The 14,066-nt window shown below is 44.7% G+C and overlaps 1 protein-coding gene across 1 annotated transcript in view; it reads right to left on the reverse strand.

Moving 5' to 3' along the window:
* ADCK1 (aarF domain containing kinase 1) overlaps positions 1-14,066 on the reverse strand; it is an 805,280-nt gene that overhangs the window by 675,206 nt on the left and 116,008 nt on the right. The gene's annotated exons all lie outside the window — the stretch shown is intronic.

Here is a 14,066-nt window from a genome sequence, read left to right on the forward strand (position 1 = left end):
ACTGGGTGCATGCCACCCATACCAAAAAGGTTCCGATCCCTTCACCAGCAGATAATTGGGTGAGAACTGGTATTGCGGCAACGGAAACCGAGACCCCTCTATGTTTTGTGCCGTTTAGTGATGCTCAACCTGTAGGAAACAATACATTGCAGCCAGACACATCTGTTGAGTCGTCAGTTTTGGAGAACTCAAGGTCTGAATTGTCATCTGACCGATTGAACACTGTTTCACAATTCGAACAATTATTTGAAGAGCAGACTCGACCAGGAAGAAGTCGATATTTTCTTCGTTCACATGACAAAGACTAATAACATTTTTTTGAACTTATATTGTCCTTTACTGTTGCCACGAACATTAAGAACAATTGCATCCTTTACTGATTTTTGAATTTCTTTTCATGTATACTTTTTACAGCTAAGAGATTTTTATGTTTGTTTAGGAAAACCTATCATCCGGGTTGACCGTAGGGCCGTACGGGTACTTCCTTCTGTTTAGCAGGTTCCTGATACTAGGTCGGTTACTTTTTGTCGATTCCTGGGAACTCCTGGGAATTGATAATCGCTACTCAGAACGAAGTGCGTCAAGGACGTTACGGACGGTTTTTAGAGGATGGCGTTCTCTGAGCTGTTGGAAGTAGAAAGGATGTCGGCGCAAAGATCGAAATTGCATAAGATTGTACGAACAAAATGCTTTTTGTTTCAGGTATTCCTGTTGTTTCTGACTGTTTCTATGCTATTGGTGGGTGGAGTGTATTTTGGAATACAGTCGTTATTGCCTTCCATTTCACCTACTTTTTCTCCTAAACTAAGTTCCATTACTACTGTTTCTCCACATTCCTTTCATCCTCTGCCCCAACATGAACAGGTTAGACGGGCGGAATTCATGAATAACTCCTTCGTTCAACTCCTACATCAGCATCAGTTGGTGATGAATACTACCAACTGTTGGGTGTGTGGGTTAATGCCACATACCATGGATAGGGGTATTCCGTATTTGGTTCTTCCTTACAGCTCCCAGGGGTCAGCTCGAGCATTCCAAACTATGTTCCGTAGTGCACTAGATTCCTACCCCAGTCGAGAGCCACGTTCTGCAAACTTTGGTCCTGGTCCGTACCACAAGCCTTTGGCGATAGCGATTGCTGATTTAGATAGAGATATTTTTGATGCATCGCTTATTCCAGACGAAGAGGTGCAAGCCTATAAAGATCTGAGTGAGGCTGAGTATAGTATGTCAGTGGGTGATAGACAGCTTAAGAGCTCGTCTCCAATATGGATCGTACCCCACCTCGGTAATTTCTGCTTGAAAGGTCTTGGTCGAAATCCGAGAGCCCAGCTTATGAAGAGTGCTTGTACTGAGACATATGTTCTACCGATGCTCTCTTCCCCTGTTTTCCTGACTGCCAAGGGTACCTATTTCGTATGTTATGAACGTGCATATACATGGTTGCCCCGTGACTTCTCGGGTACCTGTTATATTGCGAATCTTTTGCCTCCGACTTTTACGGTTGCCTCAGACTATCAAAAGACTAGAGTTGTGAGAGGCGTTATTAGCGAAGAGGACACTGCCGGTCAAGAAGCAGGAGATTTCTTTAAGGGTTTCTTGCCGTTTTGGGGACCTATGGTTAATAGTAGGAACCTGAGACAGTTGACCCGTGTGGTAGAGTTGACTGCTAACATAACTGCAAGTGCTCTTGGTAATTTAACAGCAGAACTTCAGGCGGATAGACTCATGACGTTGCAGAACCGTATGGTTCTAGACGTTGTTCTTGCAGATAGAGGTGGTGTGTGCAAGGTGATCCATTCGAGCTGTTGCATTTTTATTCCTGACAACGCTCCAACTGTCTATCAAGCCATCTCGAAGTTACATAAAATCTCCGAGTCCATACACGTGGACGAAGGTGGTTGGACGCTTCTAGGATGGTTTTGGGGCCTGATATCAACTTGGGGTTGGAAGATTCTGATGATCATAGGGGTTGTTGTAACGTTTCTGTTCACGTGTTGTCTTTGTGTGCAGTGTGGTCCTGCCTTATGTGGCCTCTGTGCTACAACGTGTATAAGACAGTCATCTGTTACCAAAGAGACATTGATGGATAGAATGATGTTCCAGCAACAACTGAACGATCTGATGAATATCGAAATCGATTCTGATCTCGACTAGTGCTTGCCTACATGAGGGCAAAAGGAGCGTCTGAGGTTCCGTGAGAATCGTAATGACATTTTGGGTTTGTTCGAATATGGGCGAGTTTGGTATCTACGAACCGCAAATGACGAGTTTAGTGGGTGTACGCGTTTTCGCTACGCTGCTATGTATGGTTCGTCTCATTCGTGGATATGTCCATCTGAACCCTCGGGTTCCATTTTAGATACGGCATCCATTTTGTCTCTTGCCCTCAAGTAGCCAGCGAACGGACACTGTCCGCTTCGTGACCCTGGGATTCCCAAACCTTTGCGGAGAACACGTGTTCCTTTGAGGGTGTTTTTATGATGAGGGGAATGACACTGCAAGGGCAGATGGCTTCGCTCGAGGCTCATTTTGTCGTGCTAGTCTATTGTTTCAGTCGCGCATGCATTAGGCACGGATCTTTTGATCCTGCAATCATGCTTCCGATATTGATCCCTACACTCTTTTTCAAGCTGCTGTTCATCCTTGTTCTTCCTTTGCATCTGTTTTTGTCCCTTCTCCTAATTCGTTTACAGTCAGAATGGAATGTGCTTAATGTGGGGATAATGTGTTTTCACCGTTGGGAACCGGCAATGCTGCTGTAATTATGTTCCGGGTTTCTGAAAACATGAATGTGACCCTTTTGAAGTTTACTGTGGGAACTGAGTTGTAACCTTTTGTTCGCCATGTTGTTCAATGACGAAAATGTGTATAAAAGGAGCGATCCACTTTTGCAATTTAAAGCAGTCTCTCAGAACCTACACGTTGTGTACTTCTTGCGATTTCTGTATCCCTGCAGTAAATAAACACTGATCTTTGACATCGCAGGAAGTGTCCCGTGTCTCTGTGTTTTGTACGTCGGAACAGGTAACCCACGAAGGTTTCAGGTGTTGTCCCCTGGCACCGCTGGGCCTTAGAATAGCCCAGTCCTTCACTACAGGTTAAATCACTAAAGAAACATGTGCTTGACAGATTCCCAAGATGGTCTTTCATTCCTGACCCCTCCTTTCCACTCCAATGGTTAGGGCTTTCCCTATACACTCCAATCGTCCAATTGTACCACTCGCTCAGGTTTCACCATCTACTCGCTTTCCCACAGGTCCCCCTTTGCCACAGCGCCCCTCCCCCGAATCAGGGATAAGTATGAGATAGGGGTGGGAGGGAGGGACCCTAGATGGAGAGGGAAGAGATCCTGAGGAAGGAGGAGTTCTCACCTTGAGTTCTTAGTTTCTGAGAGGGCGATGGCGACCCTCTCCCCTGGGACATATTCACTTGCCTTAATGCTGATTCAGATGAACCCTCTTCAGCCAGCAGGGATTCCAATATGGAGGCTATCAAGCGCCCCTGGTTCTTGCCTTGGGCTTGGAATCCTCCTTCAGAACACATCTAACTCAGCTCCCCAACCCTGGGAAAACCTTCCTACCTGCACCTCAAGCCCCCTCTGTCCAACGTCCTCAGCCCATGTTGCACATAAGCTAAAGAGAGGGAGAGAGGTAGGCGGACCACCTAACTCCAAGTGATTACAAACACTTTCTCTAGTCCTCAACCTTTATATGTTTTAGTCTAATTACTTAAAAGGAAGCAAATAAGTCTACAACACCCAGAAAGCATTAGCTTATCACTCAACATCTAGGCCTGGAAACAATAACTGTAATGACTAGGAACAGGGTGGTCACCCAGGGGTGAGACCAGACACAGAATGTGTAAGAAGAGTATACGTATGCACTTATCACCACAAAGAAAAGATACCAGCAGACAAACGGAAAAATAACAAGCATCTGGCAAAGCCAACCGTTTTCGCCTGTGGGACCTCTTGCCTTTGCCAATGGTGCTGGTCAAGTAGAGCTGGCCTTTAAAAACAAGGCTGCGCTCTGTTTTAGGTGTGCGCATCAAGCATGCACAACCCTTCAAAATGATGTGAGTGCTTGTTTTTCTGTTCGCCAATCTGAGTTGAATTGGTAAACAAAAAAAGTAAATAAAAGTAGCATAGGCGGGGGAAAAACACAAGGAAGAGGGACACATGGAGGGAGTGCAACTTTGAGGGAGTAGAGCAACAGGAGGGAAAGTAACAGGGGCAGCACAGGTGGGTGGAAGCAACTCGGAGGGTGTGGAAAACGATAGTGGGGAGCAACTGGAGAGACAGAGAGAAACATGGTGGGAGCAAACGAGAGAGTGCAACGCTGATGTGTGAGGGAGAAGCGAATGGGCGAAAAAGCAACGCGAGCTGTGTGATTAACACACAAGAACCGGGGAATTACACAAGCAGCGAGTGCCACTGAGGGGGAGATGTGCATGAGGGAGACAGCAGGAAAACACACTCTCAAAGAGCTTAAGCAAAAAGAAAAGGGCAGTACGTGAAAATAGAGCAGTGGAAGGGCTCAAGTAGTGTACTTGATAACAAAAGGTGCATATAGTTATAAACTAACAAACTGGTGTTTGTAGACAAAGTGATTCTATTTCCAATTGAGTATTTAAAGAAGATATTTAGCAAGTATCAATACTGCTGTCTTGGACCCTTGCCTCGAATACTGGTGTAACCCGTCTGTGAATGAAATCTGTAAGGTCGTCGTAAACTGATCAAACAATGCTCAGACTGTAATAGATGTCTAAATCTTATGTGCTGCCTGAGATTGTAACAAGATTTGGGTACTTTTTTATTTTCTCTCTCTCTCTCGCTTCCTTATTCTATATCCTTACTCATAAAGGATGACTGAGAAATCACTTGGAAAGGGTTGAATGGAAAAATGAAAGGTAGTAAAGTGCAGACGTGCAGATGGTTTGTCTTAAAAATGTATGGCCGTACAAAATGACCTATTCTGAACAGCTTGTACCACCTATGGCTTTTCAGACATTTGAGGTGTATTGTGTTCAAAAGGCACCCTTTTGTTCAACTTTGTCAGGTATACAGATGTTTAAGATGTGATGTGAACAAGCAGAACAACATTCGAAACGTTAACTTGAAAATTAAAGCACTTTACACACAACCTGGAACCCACCCAATCGAATATCTTGACGGAGGTGTAGAGAAAGCGTTCAAGGCTTTGGGTGCTGCCCATAGATGGAGTGCACACAGCCGTTCATCTATGGTAGACGTAAAATTATCCAGTGGTACAGCTTGGTAACTTCTGACACCCTATCACACCCACATGACAACCTTGCACAACAAGAAATCAAACACACACACACAGGAAGTAACCTGCAAGCTCATCAGTGCCTCATACATGAACAAATATCGGCTAAATACCTTTAACATAATGTCTGCGTCATCACCAGACATCATCTTCATTACTGAAACTTGGCTCAATGATGACATTGCACTTAGCAGTCATAAGGACATCTCCGCAATATGAAATCATCTATCGAAATCGTTCTGGGAAGACAGGAGGAGGACGGTGCAGGCGTGGTAAAAAAAAAATATATATATTATTATCTCAACTAGTGTAAATCTCTCCGTAACCAGTGGGTTAGCAGTGCTGGCAAGATGCTACACCGACATCTACTTTTCCCTTATTAATCCTCTTGATATATACACCACATCCAAGCAATGGGAAATTTAAGGATGCCTTTCACTAACGCAGCAATAAAGCCCACAATAAGTTACCCAAACATTTACTTCCTATCAGATTGTGATATTTGCAAACTTTGAGGCCCTCACCTTCCAACAAGTCATAAAGGGACCAACTCACCCACCTGGACACACCTTATGTGTTATCTTTACTGCTCCAGGACATGCCAAGGTAACAAGAGACTTCTCTGTAAACAGAGGCAATCACCACATCATCTCTTTCAAGATCAACCTACCAGCTGGAAAACCAGCAATAAAGGCAACCAATAGCAACAACAAGACAATCGCAAAAACAGACCTCTCAACATTGGACCCCCAATTCGTCAAAAACTCAACCAACAAACACCCACTAGGAGCGTCCACTTTCCACAACTGAGGCCCTGGGCAATCAGCTACCACTAAAAACATCCAGCAAGACTAAACTCAAGGAAACGACCCAGTGGAAGAATGAGAATGTAAACAAAAAGAAGGACTCTCCTCATTACAACACAAATGGAGAAACTCAAACAAGGAGAGTGATAAAAGCCCTCTACATTGCCATAAAAGGGCACATAAACCAGCAACTCGAACTGAAAAGGGGCCTCCCTGCTCTATGTGATTACTGAATGCAGAATGTACCTCAAAGGAACTACACAGGCAGACAGAAATCCACTACCCGGATTCGTCAATTGAGTTGTTTTGTGACATAAACCACTAGCAATTTAACAAAATATACAAACTGCAAGACTGCATAATGAATAAAACATCAAACGTCACACACACACACACACACAGGACAGATTCCCTCTTAACAAAGACTCTCAAAATCATCAGTCTGTTACCTTGTTCAAGATGCTTTCCAACAGATAATTTAGCAATTTAATCAAAGCATGCAACCCTACCAGATCTCCAATGATGCGCACGCCCACAAAAATCTTCAAAAATATCTCCCAGAATGCATGTGCTACATCTGTAGCAAGGAATATCCTGGCAAACTCCCTAGATCTGGGAGACTCGTCACCGGAGCTGAAGATGCACCACCTCAGACCACTTGTCAAGAAAAATAATCTTGACCGTTCTAACTCAACCACTTACAGACCAATATTAAAAAGAGGTCCTTTCTAAGCTATTGCCAGCTTTCGAATTATGTTGAAGAAAATTATTTACTTTCCGGCCAACAATCTAGATTCCGCCCTGGTAGAGGTATGGAGTCCGCTCTAGGCCATCCCTGATAGATAATAATGCCAACTGTGGACAAAGCTGGCATGGCTGTGCTGCTGTGGCTAGGCCCAACTACAGATTTCAATACAGTCCACCATTAGACATTGCTACATACACTCAAAACTTGACATATGCTGTAACATACTACAGTGAATATTTTCTTACTATAACGACAGAGTGTAGCAGCTATGCCTCCATTCACTTCTGCCGCCACACAACCCTCCAAGAAGCGTCCCACACGTTTCAATTATCGTCGCACTTGTCTTTAATCTCTACTTAACTCTATTACCAGACCTGATCAAATCAAATATTACAGTCATGCCGACGGCGATCATCTTAAAATTAGAAAGCAGTCTAAGAAGGTACTGACTGGACAAATGTTTTTCGTGCCATTGATGACTGACAACACTTTAAACACGCGCAGTGCAATAGGTCTCGTATTTACACGAGTTTGAGCTATTGGCATCGTAAATGACAATGGGCCCATATGTATCAATGTTAGGATTTGCGATTCTCAAATAGCGAATTTTTGGGAATCGTTATTTGAGAATCGCAAAATGCTATGTATGTAGGATTTGCAATACATTTTGCGATTCCTACATATTCCCTAACTGTGAATTGCAAATTGCAATTCGCAATTAAGGAATACCTCCCCATTCATTCCTATGGGCCTAGAGGCCCATAGGAATGAATGGGAAGACATTCTCAATTTGGAATTCTCAATTAGAGAATCGCAAATTGAGAATGCAATTTCAAGTGTGCCAGGGTGTCAAAAGGACACGCTGTTGCACCCCTGAAATGAGCATGGGTGCACATGTGGCGCACATACATGCCCTAAGGGCGATAGCAATTTTGCTTGATACATATGGCCCAATGCCTTTCATTTATGTGTTGGTTTTTAAAACAAAAATAAAAGGCATTGTAAATGACAATACTAATAGCTTAAAGGCGTGGTGCAACCACCTGTTTAAAAGATAAAGTGCAGGAAAATCGCAGTTCTCGCTAAGGTGACCCATGTAAGCATAAACAAATCATGTGTACTAAATAAAAGTGAAAGCATACATGACGCGCTGAATGTTGCAGGAATGCACATTGCAGGAAAGAAAACTGTCAGCAGTACCAGAAACACATTAGAGAAAATTAATGCTTACAGACGAAATAAGACGTACCATGTAACAACCAAAGTAAAAGGGCTAGTCCTCGTGGGAGGATACAAATGAAGAAAAGGCGGTACTAAGGAGGGACTAACAAGCCTATTAACTAATCAGAAGCCAGCGTTTACGAAGGACACTGACACTAGCCAATGAAAAATATGGGCCGAGAGTGGGCGGGGCTTCAAGGGCATACTCTAATACAGCATGGCTCACAGAGCAGCGCTTGCGCTTTCTATGCCCTACCTAAAAATACCACTGCAAGCTTCTCAATGTGCCATGACAAGGTGTCAGCTGACTTTGCGGGCTCTTTCTTACTATGGCAAATGAAGGGCTGTTCAACCCATGGAGACTGTTTTTTAGGCTTCGGTAAACTTATGTTTTTACATAATGGCTGTAGAGCCTAATTATCGAGGCCTAGATACACATTTGAAAAAAATATTTCAGGCACGTTTAAATCGTTTTCTCTAAAGCAATTTTGCCACAAATAAACAGAAAGTAATGCCTATTTGTGTCAGCTATTGGCAAGTCGCATTATAAAGAAACTGATATTAAGATACTTTTCTATAAGATGTGCATGTCACAGGCACCACCGATGTTGCCGATGCGAAAGTGTGCTTTTTTCACCGCCTCAATATTTGCTGAAATGCTTATCAGCTATCCACCATAAAATGGAGCAATATTAGCCCGCCCTTTCCCCCTCCCGGGTCCTTCCAGACACTGTTTGCAAACTCTGCTGATCAAATCAGTAGCAATTCTATATCAGACAAGTGTGTTAACTGTAACAATAGCAGCTGGGTCTACCCTATACACCCTTCAAAAAGAATTCCGTGACAACGGTTCTTTAGTGCTTTCCACTTTATGTACTTTTGAAAAGAAATTGCACTCGCGAAAGTCTTCCTTATTACATACAACAGTTTAAAAAACTAAACATTTTGGGTTAACTCTGCTTGATGCGGTCTCTGAACATCACCCGCCACTACGCAGAGCCAATACTAAACCAGTTGCAGACACCGCGCGGGTGCGAGCTGCTCGGTCATTGTCACCTAAGACCGGTAAAGGGACGACTCTTCGTCCCAGTGAGGCTTATAACGCTAATAAGAAGTTCCCTACCTCTGTTTACATGTACAGTAACGATTTGCAACTCCCCTGGAGAACAGCCTCAGTGGACTACCAGCATTGCCAGCCATTGCCTCGACAACGGCGCCTACTGAGGCAAACAAGCATTTGCAATGCAATAGGTCTCCAATTTACGCGAGACCCATTGCATTGCAAATGATTGGCAACTTGGCATCACGGACAACGGGAGGGAGGGCGGGGTGGAGAAGGCACGGACATTGGTAAGGAGGGAGAGGCGGAAAAGGTACGGACAACTGAAGGGACGGCGGGGAGGGGAAAAGAAGGCATGGACTACGGGAGGGAGTGCGTGGAGGGGATTAAAAGGCATCGACAAAGGGAGGGAGGGTGAGGGGGGACGGAAGAAGGCACAACGGAAGGGGGTAGAAGGCACCAAAACATGTTGTGTTGCGTGATTCTAGACCCCACATCCCCCCCATGTTGTTTGAAAAGCTGTGTGACACTACGTGTGCTCCTCTACACACTCCACATTTTCCTGGTCCATCTCCTGCAGCGAGCTCCAGCTCCAGCTGCTCCCTGGGCCTCGGGCCCTGCAGCGCACCCTTGGACTTCCAGAGGAGCCGCACCACCTGGACGATCTCCGGCAGCTCCCAGGACCCGACGGCCAGGGTGCCCACTGGACAAACTGGCGACTCCTCGTCGGCAGCTCCCCCCCCCCCCCAACTCCGTCCCAGCTCGACCGAGGAGAGGAAGCGGTCCACCACTGGCATTCCGCGCACTGGCTGCCCCTGCTGCAGCATTATCCAGGCTGTTTCAAAAGTGAAAGCGGGCGTGGCCGCTAAATGTAAGCGAAGCACGTTGTCCGCCTAATGGAGAAACTTAATAAAGGAAATAAGACACGTCACGTGTAACAACCAAGTAAAGGGGCCAGTAGCCATGGGAGGATACAAATGAGGGACTAACAAGCCTCATAATGAATCAGAAGACAGCATTTACAAAGGACAAACACACAAACCAATGAAAAATAAGGGCGGGGGAGTGGGCGAAGCTTCTCTCCGTGCTGAACTACCACAGCTCTTCGCAGAGCAGCGCTTGCGCGCTGGTTCACGCTCGACCTAAAAAGAACATCCTGTACAGTGGACAATGGCTCGAACATCAGCCCACAACAATATGGTTCAAAGACCCCTCCAGCAACATCAAGAGAAGTAAGAAACCTTAGAGTGACTATGAAGTCTGAACCATCATTCATGTTTAAGAAAATAACAAAGAACTCCTTATAAACAATGAGAGCAATAAGACGCACCTTCCCTTATCCGGGGTAGCAACAGAAAAAGGCCATTCTCACCCTTGTAATATCAAAGGTTGATTATGCCAACATGGGTGCACCTTGCTTCCTTGGGCGTAATTTGCAAAGGATTCAGAACAGTACACTCAAAGGAGAGCATGACACACACCTTCCACGCACAGGCTACCTATAGCAAGGCACTTGGCCTTCAAGGGACTCTGCATTGTTCACCGACTCCCTCAAGGAATAGGCCTTCCATTCATACAACTACAGCTCAAACGATAATCGCAAAACAGGACAATACGGTCAAGTGAAGTACTTCATATCACTGTACCTTCCTACAAGAAAAAGAACAAGGGGTTAGCCATCTTCTCTGTACAGGAGGCAAAACTCAGAAATTACTTTCCAGCCACGATACGAAATATATAAGAACATCTAACATTCAGGAAGAAAATAAAAACCCGGCTATTTCGGAGGTATAACTCCAAACACTTGACCCATGTTGCCGCTATCAAAATATAACCAGATCACTAAATACAGTGTACAACGTCTAGATGAGCCAACTGGACATGATCAGTACTGCAGATTCTGTGCAAGAAAAGGCACAAATCTCAGAAACCTCTAGCTGATTTCTCACCAGGCTGACTATACACAGCACAAGCCAGACATCACAGGCTTTCAAAACGAATTGGGAGACGCTGGAATGTATAAGACCAACATAGCCATCAGTAATCAGCGTGGTCAATACAGGAGTCGTACACCCGAATGGTCCCAACTAAAGCCCTGAACAATGAATGTCTTCCGCAGCGAACTTTCAGCAACGCAGGTTACATACCAAAAACACATGTTGTGCAGTCCTAAACACCATCCAATCAGGCAAAGTCACAGCAGGACTACTTACTCCATACTTTACACCATACACAACCAAAGTCAACTACTCTAGTCAAAAACAGACAGGCACTCAATGTCTGAAGAGATCTGCCACACGTTGTGGGCCTTGTCGGGCTCTAGTTCATCCCCCCAGATCCCGACCTTCACTTAGTCGCAATCTCATAAAGGACGTCTGTAACGCAGACAATCCCGAGAGATGTTGGTCCACCCCCTTCTTTTCGGTGTCTAATAAGCCCAGACACACGAGGCCTCAGAGTATCTTACCCATCTACTGTTATCTATATATACTCAAACTAGATCGAAGTTATCAGAATACCATTCTCATGCTAGGAGCCCTCCAGAGCTAACCTTACCTGCTAGCTAACAACCACCATCTCGCTCTCACTTCCTCTTCCATCACACCGCTAAGGGCAGGGACATCTAAGATTTCGGGGGCCCCTGGTCCAAACGTATTTTGGTGGCCCCTGTTCAGAACAGCTTTGAATATATGAGACAATTTGAACTCTTTCCTGCCGTCTTTGACCAGGACACTTGTTCAAATTCTAGATATGTTTACATCCAATATTCAAGGATAGTGGCGTGTGATTTCAATATTGTCACAGAGCAGCAGCTCACTAACATTCCTGTAAATAATCTCGGTGACGCCCTCTCATTTATCATGTATGCGGACCTGCTTCGAGCTAAAGAAACTTTTTAATGGATGTTGCTTGAAACAAACAACATTTATGTGCTAAATGTCTGGAATGGACTCCCACATATTATCCATGTTAAAAATAATTTAAAGGAAAATGTATTTAAATCAATCTTAAATGTTTAAGAATGATTCAAGGTCAGCAGGGCAAGACACTGCAGAACAGAGCTGGGTCTATCAGGGGAGGCTGGGTCCCTGGGCCAGAGCCCACTGTGTCCATGCCTTAAAACGCCTCTGGGCCAGTAAGGCGCCTTGGGACAGGTTAAGAACATCCTTCAGGTCACTCAAGCATGGCTTCAAGAAGCTTCTCGCACAGCCGAACAACAAAAATAAACACTTCCCAATCGACACACTGCCCCACGGTGAACCTCTACCATAATGCATCTTGCACCCCGCACTGGTGTACGAAGCGCCACATGAATGAATGCAGCGATGCCTGGCGAAATGTGTGTGGTGGGAAATGTTACTACACAGTTTATGATAAGATAAGAATGTTGGCTGTCGGGCTCATTACGAGATCCGCAGGTATGCCAATGAGGTAATAATGCGCCCAGAATATGGCAGGATATCGTCATAATCGGGTATGGTATCGCCTCACCGTTATGCGTTTTGACCGACCACCGAAACGGTTGTTTGTACACTGATCTCAGCACGTTTTACCCTCATTCCAAAAATTCATTCACTCCGCTCCCGCACGTTGGACATGCTCTGCTTTACAGAGGCATAACACGCGAGTGGGGGGAGGGGGGTGGGGGGGGATGGATGGGAGAGGGGGGCAGGTTTTGCAGCAAAATTTGCAATCGCATTAACACCCGAACCGGAGTGATCAGTAAAGTTGTAATGAGAACTCAAATGAAGTTCCAGAGTTTCTAGAATTCCGGCTACTAAAAATGACTAGGAAGTTCAATTTCTTCGGTTCCTCATTCACATCACAAGCCCGCGCCTTCGTTCCCACTACCAGACTCCTGTGAGACAACAGAGTAAATAAGACATTTGGCCCAGATCTCCCAGCTCAGGATTTCAGTGTCGTTTGAGTAACCGAAAATCTAGTGCAGGTCTGGAAAATGACGACGCGACAAATACAGCAGCTTACTGCCATCTAATGGCCACTGCGTGAATAACAATCCCGTGCCACGGCGCAGTCTATGGGATTGATTCAACAACGATCGACAAGAGGTCGCAAAGGCCGACTAGAGGTCGCAAAGAGCAATAACTTCTGTTGGAATCTGAAACAAGCATTTACAATGCACTAGGTCTTGCATTTACTAGAGTTTGTGCTATTGGTATTGTAAATGACAATGCCTTTTATTTATACGCCGTTTTTAAAATAGATAAACAAAAAGCATTGTCATTTACAATGCGAATAGCTTAAACTCTCGCAAATGCAAGACTATTACATTGCAAATGCGTTCGGGCGTCCGAGCTAATACAAAAAAAACATAAAAAAACTTTAGGAGAGAGCATGTCCTTGACAAAGCTATTTGAGAAAATAGTGCTTGGAGGCTGTACTTAAAGCCTACCAAGCAATAACACAGGTAACAGGGGGTGTCACCATGAGAGGTTACAAAATGAGACAAGGCGGTACTTAAGCAGGGACTACTAAGCCTATTGACCAATGACAGCCACAGTTTACAGTGGACAATGACACAAGCCAATACAAAATATGGGTGGAGAGTGGGCAGAGCTTAAAGTCCCTACCTGAATAGCATGCATCGCAGAGTAGCGCATGCGCTGCCCAGGCTCGACCTAAATAATTATGCAGGAACCCATACATTGGGGCATAGGCGTGGAAGCGGGAAGGAGGGCGGGGTAAAGTTACAAGGGACAGAGTTATAAAAAGGGAGTCTGATAGTCAACTTATACATTTACAACAAAAACATTCTGCAGCAAAGAAATTGCCAATAGAACTAATGTGCCAGTAAATCTGTTCTAGCTTACTTAATTAGCCAGTGTCTGCATTTTGAAATATCTTATTGAGTTAAGAGACCTGCTGCAGACATTTTTGTATGCTCAGCAATTTTTAGAAAAGTATAACAAGGCTAACGA

The sequence above is a fragment of the Triturus cristatus genome, chromosome 9 (assembly GCF_964204655.1).
Source record: "Triturus cristatus chromosome 9, aTriCri1.1, whole genome shotgun sequence".
NCBI lineage: Eukaryota > Metazoa > Chordata > Amphibia > Caudata > Salamandridae > Triturus > Triturus cristatus.